The following is a 7,977-nucleotide window of genomic DNA, read 5'->3' as shown; positions in this document are numbered from 1 at the left end:
ATGTCTGACAGAGGTTGCTGCTCAAAAAAGACTTTACAAGTTGCTAAATTCATTTCTATTTTTCCGAGAGCACATAGTGAGATAACACTTAACAAATAAAGACATTCAGTCATTTTTCCACATGCACTTCATTCAGGGTTGTGGGGAAACTGAAGCCTATCCACGCTACCATTAGGTACACCCTAAAAAGATCATTAGTCCATCACAGTGATGAACAACCTTGTGCACTCGCAGTCAATTTAAAACCATCAATTAACCTGACATGCTTTGATTTTGGACAGTGGGAGAAAACCAAAACCCCTAGATAGACTGCACAGCCGCTCACTAAAGACACGAGCAGTAAAAAATGTCTTTAATCTTTTTAGTCCTAGTGTGTTTTTGTTTGATAAAGATTAGCTCACTTTTAATGGTGTGCATAGCTTATCACTCTGTCTTGATTTGTAGCTCATTACAGAGAAAGTCACAAAACCAGGAGCTGTTGAATAACAGGCAGTAAGGGTTTTGGCCCAAAAGTTTGATTGCATGTTCGCCAGTGTGGTTCAAGCCTGACCAGTGATCACTTGGTTACTCATAGACAGTATATAAAACATGGAAGGAGCCAATGTGACCTCTATCAAAGGTGTAATGAGTGCCATTTTAAAACCTTCAAATTGTTGAGGCCATAACGTTATGAAGAAAACAGTTCACAGATCAATTGAGAAGTAGGATCATTATCTCCTAGATATTAATATCTTTTCCTCCCCAAGTATGTCTGGCTGCAACCCGATGGTTGGATCATCCTTTTCCATCTGCAGGAATTTCCCCCGTTCTGGCGACCACACCCAGTCCTCATCTATAAGTCGAAATTGTTCCAGATTTGTCAAATAAGCGCAAACCTCGGACATTCAGAACTGCTATAACTTTTTTTTTTCTTGCTTGTTCAGCTTGATTTGAATCTCATCCTTGACTGAAAAGCTTCAGTCAAGGGTTTAAGGGTATTTATTTATTGATGTTATGGTTCCTGCCTTCACTAGGTTCTCCAGCAGGTCTTTAGCATACACACTGGGTTTTCACAGCTGCTGCTTTCAGTGGTTTAACTCCCCCGGGAGACACCCTTCCAGGGGAACAGAGGCTGATGCAAATGTCAACTATGATTAGTTCTTTTTGTTTCTTCTGGCTGAACCAAGGGAACTCTGCTCTGGATCAATAACATCAATCTCCTCTTCAGACATCAGAATTAGAGATATCGACGTGAGCCGACCTTTTCACCTTTTGGTCCTCTTTCGACTTGTAGAGTCGCAATAAGAAATTCATCAGTTATTGTTGAAGGACATGTTGATCGCAGAGAACAGAAGACGTGACAGAGGTTTTTTTTTTTTTTACATCCACCAGGTTGGTTCGTGAACTCTCATACACTCGTTCAGCAGCAGGCGAGGGGACAGGAGGGCATAACTGGGTTATGGGAACAGAGAAGAGAGGACAAAGTCACACAGAGCGGATACAGTCTTGCTCTGATGTCTCTGGCTGGAGCTGTTAGCGGAAGCTGCAGTGCCAGAACCAACTCTGGCCCAGGACACGGGAAATTAGGAGATAGGTCTGTTGAGCTATGTTATCACTGGCACTCAGACTCAGAGTGTGTGTTTGTTTATGCATGTGTGTGTGTGTCCATCTATAAAACTGACGGACTGACCGACTGTCAATCCCCTTGTTGTATGCATGATTTGTCCCATTCTTTACCCAGCAACACTGTGTAAGCAGCAGCTCTCAGGGCCACAGAGAGTCACTGTCAGGAAGCTGGTGGGTACAAACTGTACAGAGGAAAAGAGAGATGATGATGGCAAATGTTACACTTACTCATTACTCAAATAAAACCCAGCAGTAACATTTTTAATTAGAGTGAAGAGAAAATGAACAAAGACATTCCGACCACGCAGGTACCACATCCAAATAAACCTTCTCAAATCAACCCTTTCATCTGAGAAGCATTTGCGAAACATTTTATGTGGACAGAAAATAAATTGAAAGCATTCTTCATGCAGAAGGCAGAGAGAAATTTCATAAGGAGGTCCATAAAAGCTGCGCTGATATCTCTAAATATCTCTGAAAAACATTGTCACAGCTGAGTGTTTTGAGTTTTCTTTTTTTTTTTTTTTTTTTTTACTGATGTCAGGTGCACATGGGGCACAAGAAGATACACCAGCCATATAGTACGGCAACCTCTATAGAGACACTGTCTGAAGGATTAAAGGGTAAGTTAAAAAAAATCAAGACTCATAGTTGCTGTAATCGTTCTCTCTGGTAGTTGTACGTGTCACAAACAATTTCCCCATGAACAAAAGAAGAGTTAATGTATCCATGTTGTATGAATAGAAAAATGGAATCCAAATTATGCAAAGCTTTCATTTCAGTGTCTGGTGTGACCGCCTTGTACAGCAGCTACAGGTAAATGTCCCTGAAAATGCAGATCAGTTCTGAGAATCAGTCTGAAAGAGCTTTTTTTGGGATGTTTTTCACTTCTCACTTCTGGTCCAGCATCTTTATTGAATCGAGCACAGGACTTTGACTTGGCCTTTTATATTACTCTATTCTTTAACTATTCCGTGTTAGGATAACTTATCTACTTTGGGTTCTGTACTTTGCTGCATTGCCCACTTTCTGTGGAGTTTAAGTGCACAGACAGATGTTCTGATATTTTTATACAAATTGTACTGGTATGTTTAATTTATTCAGGATTCATTGCTCCATCAGTGCAAGTGATCCTGGCCCAGATGCAGTAAAAGAGGCACAAACCATGATACTACAACCACCCTGTTTCATAGATTGGATACAGTTGTATTGGGATGCACTGATTTCCTTTTTCAAAAACCTCAAAACAAAGATGTTTCATCTTGGTTTCATCGATGCATTAAACATTATTCCTGCAGTCCTCTGATTTGCTTTTGTGACCTTTCATAAGCATAAGCATTTCATAAACTAAGCAGTTTTAGTAATATGACATGATTTGAAACCATCTTTAAGTGGTGTGAACAGAGAAGGTAGAGAACATCTGCATGAACTCCAGACAAAATGTAACAGGGTGACAGCAGCTACCTCAAACTTTGATTTATATATGATAATGTGAAAGAACTCCTGCCGCAGCTTTTCACTCAAAACCAAACCTTCATCACCAGGAGTATTCATTTGTTGACGTGAAGATCCACTAATGACATTTTATGACACCTCTTTAAAGAGTTTGATGAGAAGATTCACACTACACTAACATGCATGATAACTATTATTCTAACAGCTGGAGCTGGTCAGCTGGCCAGCAACACGAACCTTTAAATCTCGCTGAAATGCTGCACTTTCACTGATCTGTGTTACAGCTGAAGCACTTCTAGCCACATTCAGGTTATAGCCTCAAACTAATTTAAACCTTGGAAGGCAGAATGGGCTTTTTCGGTGGAGGAAATATGGTGGAAAGCTGGTGCACTGTATCTGTGAGAGTAGTGTTGATTCTGTTCTGTACTTCCTGCTTTCATAACTTCACCTCACGCATCATAAGATCTGCTACTCCTGGCCAATCACTCTCATCAGACCACTCTATCGTCCAGGAAGTTTAAACACTAATAACTACTCTGTGGATCAGTGGCTGTGAACTCTGTGAGAAAGGAGAACATACGGATTAATGTGCTTCAAAATTTAGTTATGTCTGTTGGTGGGAAAAATTCAGTGTCACGAAAATGTGGTTTGTTTTACTTAATGTTTAATTCTATCCGGGTATTTATGATTTTATGATTTCATGTGTAAAACTCTACTGATAATAAGTTTTGATACTCCACATATCTCTATTAGAACTGGCATGCACTCACTGAGCAATTACTTAGATATCATCCAGAATCTATTTTGAATGTTTGAAGATCCAGATGTTTGCATTGAGGTGTGATGCTGATCCATTCACACTTTAGACCAGTGAGAGGACCGAAGGGCTATGAGAAAAAAAAGAATATAAGATAATGGTACCAGACTCCCAGTAGGAAGCTGGCTGGAAAACAAAAGTTTGAATGTCTTCTTCCACTTTTTGGCAAGAATGTTCACAGATTAATTCTGTGAACCTGCGAACAAACCTTAAAAGTTGAGATCTATAACACGATGGTAACACAAGCCTTTATCCCAACCTTTTTTCTTTTCAAAAACCAATCAGGTTTGAAAGAGAAGATGATTTTTTTTTTTTTTTTTTTGCTTTTTCAGTAAAAAAGAAGGTTCAAACAAATTGAATAATTTCACGTTTAGGTTTCTGTTGTCATGGTCTACAGGTTTAGTCATTTTCCTTGTTTCTTCGTTGAAGTCTTGACCTTAATCATTAGATTTTCATGTTCTGCGTTCTCGTCTACTTATCTTAGTTTGATTTTGAACCGGTTTTACTTATTGCACCTTAGTCAGCCTTTCATCCTGTTTTATTTGTCATAACTTATTGCCATATTCAATCTGTTTAGTGACACTCTGAACTGAATTAACCAAGTACAGAATATGGATGGATGGATGGTGTGACAACTCACAGCTATGGGGGAAGCCAAGAGCAAAACAAATTAGAAAAATGCCAAATTCTCTAGTTTCTTTAAGGGTTAAACCTCCCATGGCTGTGATATAAAGGTGTACTGGGCCGCTCTAGGCCCTGATATGCAAACTGACATGTGATGAAAGCTTGTAAAAAAAAACAAAAAACTATAGGACACAGAGGGAGAATTTGAAGTTGGTATATTTTCAAGTTATACATTGTGCCAAAATCTTTGCTACATTAGAGATGAGCTCTAAAGACATTATTATCATCACAATGTCACACATCAGTGTGGAATCTCTACCAGTACAAACAGTAGAAAAGTACCGCTGGTATCATAATTAGCATGAAAATATGTAACACGGGATGAACAATTGAAAAGTTAGTTTCATCATAGAGCAGCTAGGAAAGACAGTCCTGTAACAAAGGTATGTTGAATAGCAAAGAAGGCAACAGCAGACTGACACAGTGTAAAGCTACTTCAGCTTCCATTCAGAGTTAGTACTGAACCATTCACTCACAAAAATAAAAACTCTTGTGCAGTTAAGAATTCATTTTTAGCATCTTGTCATCTGTGTGATGCTCTGAGGGAGAACAGCAAACTAGTGCATCTATAGAAATAAAAATCACCTCTAACAGATAGAAGTCAGTATGAACTGATCCAATGACTGACACTGAGCTGGATTCTTGAAGAAGACTTCGTAATTCTTTCTGGTATCAGGCTTTTAGCTGCAGTATTCAGTGTGTTATTGGGACTATAAAAAAAGAACAGCTACAAGCTGCACCGCACACTTATTTTTACTATTTGTGATTACATTCACTTGAGGGATTCCAACGTTTAAGTTTAAGATATTTTCATAGATCTGCCATCAAATATTAATTTGTTTCCCAATGGATACGTATATAATCTTACATTTAAACGCGATAACTTCAATCATTATTAAACTGTGTCACAAATTCCGCATAACAACAACAATCTAAGCCCTCTGACTGGATGGACTGTTTAGCTATGAAGTGACTGTTTAGCATGATGTTGGCTGTCAAAACAAAGAACTTTTTCAGTGGTGCATGTGATGAAAGCCTCACCTTGCATGTGTTAAAACAGATTCTAATCTTGTTTCACAACAACAAAACTTTCATGATCTATAAATGTTCACTTGAATGTCTCCGTCTACCTTCATCATCAACAAGGCTTTTCAAACAAAATCACTCATCAAATGAGCTTTCATCAAATCCAAATAATCAAAAAAAGCACATAGTTGGATGTTTCATGCCCTTAAACAAGAAGACTTATGTGTCTGAAGTAAATATGTGATTTCAACTTTACAATTAAACACAAGATGTCCTCCAAGAATGCAAAAATGTTATCAAAGGCAAAGACAAATAAAGATAATAATTTATTTTTCTAAAACTTTTTTTTTCTGTAATTCAGGAAGGTTTTCTCCCCCAGAAAATAAATGCTTTCATACATATTATATCCGTACTCAGAAAAGGCCATCAGAGTGAATCATAGCAGCTTTTGGTTTGTCAACAGTGACTAAAGTGAAACAAAATGTATCAGTGGATTCAGCATTTAACGTGTAAAACAACAACTCCCTCAGATGATGCTGATTTTGTTAGTGAATTAAAGACGATTTCATCTGTTTGCAATACAACTGACTAAAAAAAAGAAAAGAAAGACGTGAAGACATTGATCTGCAACCTCAATTAATCAAAGTTTTTCTTTTTCTTTTAACATAAATTAACATTTCAAAGTTAAAGGTTCATGTGGACATTTTATACCGATATAAACAATAAACATTGTCATACAAAATCTATTATTACCCAAAAAATAAAAGCTTGGATTCATTTGCCACCTTTCGGATTTAGAACAGGTAAAGAGAACTGATTTTAGTTTCTCAAAGCCATAACTGTCACTGGTTACATAAAGGGATCAGATTGCACCGCAGTGATATGTACAGCAAAGACTCAGATTACTCACACCTAAACCAGTCTTAGTTCATTTCCATTTGACCTACAGGTTTCCTTTGGTTGGAAATGATGTGAACATTTATCAAAAGACGAAGAGAGACGTTATGTTAAAGGGGGACTCCACATCTCCAAGGCAGGCACACAAAAAACCCTCTTAGCATCTGCAAAAGCTCCTCTGGACATATGAGAAAGCTTTTGGGCTTCAATTTGGTCTGATGAGACAAATAAAGAGTTGTTAAGACAACAGGACATGGCTGAATTTCATTTGTTGAGACACATTTAAATGTATACACATCATCAAAAACACGCTGGGAGAAATGTAAAGTTTTGGAGCCGAGCAAATTTGTCAGTAAAGACCATCAAAAGAATCTGAGGACTGGATCAGAATTGCAATAAACTTTGGGCAGCACACAATGAAACTTGGCTTTGTTGAGGACTGCATGTTCCAACAAGGGATCTGAAACTTGGTCAAGGCATTGTTAATAAAGAAGAACATCAGCATTTTATGTTGAATCAGTCAAAGTTCAGACATGAATCCCGCCCAAAATCTGCAAGAGAACTAAAGTAGGGATTCATGGAGACTTACAATCTCAAATATCTTGTTTTTAATACCAGTGGAGTCAGCTGATCATTTGTTATTGTAGCAATATTAAAGAAAACATTTTATTCTCTGTGATGGCGAAAAAAAAGAGCCTTTCCTGATCAATTTACAAATGGATGATGTGAATAATCTTTTCCTAGAAAAAGAACGATGGAGGCGTTGTTACGCTTGCATTTAAACTGGTATTTGAGTTGTTTGAGGCACTGCAGTGGTTTGACGTCTTTTATAGAAACATTCAGTACTCTAAATATATCAAGGATCAGAGGCACATTTGAAAAACAAAACTTTTCTGTGAGACTGAGCTGTGGATGTGCAGCCCTCAAACAGACTCACATGATGTGAATATCTGCTTGTAAGGATAAGGGCTGAGGGCGTCATGAAAATAGGACGAACAGGGATGTGACTGAAAAATGACCAAAGTCATCCTGCAGCCCAGAGAAATCAAAAAATGACTGTTCAATTTCTCAGAACATGGGAAAAACATCACATTCCTGCAATAAGTAACGGCTTATAGCTGTTGTTGGCAACGACTATAATGATTTGAACTAAATGTACCAACAACTTACAAATTGATACATTATTAAATTAATTAATGTAAAACAAATGTTCTACTTTTTAATATCACACTGGTGTGCATCAGTGATTCGTAACTGGTCTCCTTTATAATGTGGAAGGGTAACTAAATTAGCCCAATAAGTCTGACCTCACCTATCTGAACTACTCTATTAATCAGGAACGATAATAGCCAGCAAAAGAAATGACAGATGAAAAACAAATAATGACGCTGAACTTTTTTTTCTAGTGTTCTGTTTCAGATCAGCTTGTGTGGGTTTGAAACTGTAAATCTGTGTTCATGTAGAAAAACTACAAAAACAAAAGTAATACGAGC

This window comes from Leuresthes tenuis, unplaced genomic scaffold (assembly GCF_036924035.1).
Source record: "Leuresthes tenuis unplaced genomic scaffold, fLeuTen1.0.hap1 SCAF_2, whole genome shotgun sequence".
Lineage (NCBI taxonomy): Eukaryota > Metazoa > Chordata > Actinopteri > Atheriniformes > Atherinopsidae > Leuresthes > Leuresthes tenuis.
This window is presented reverse-complemented; position numbering follows the sequence as displayed.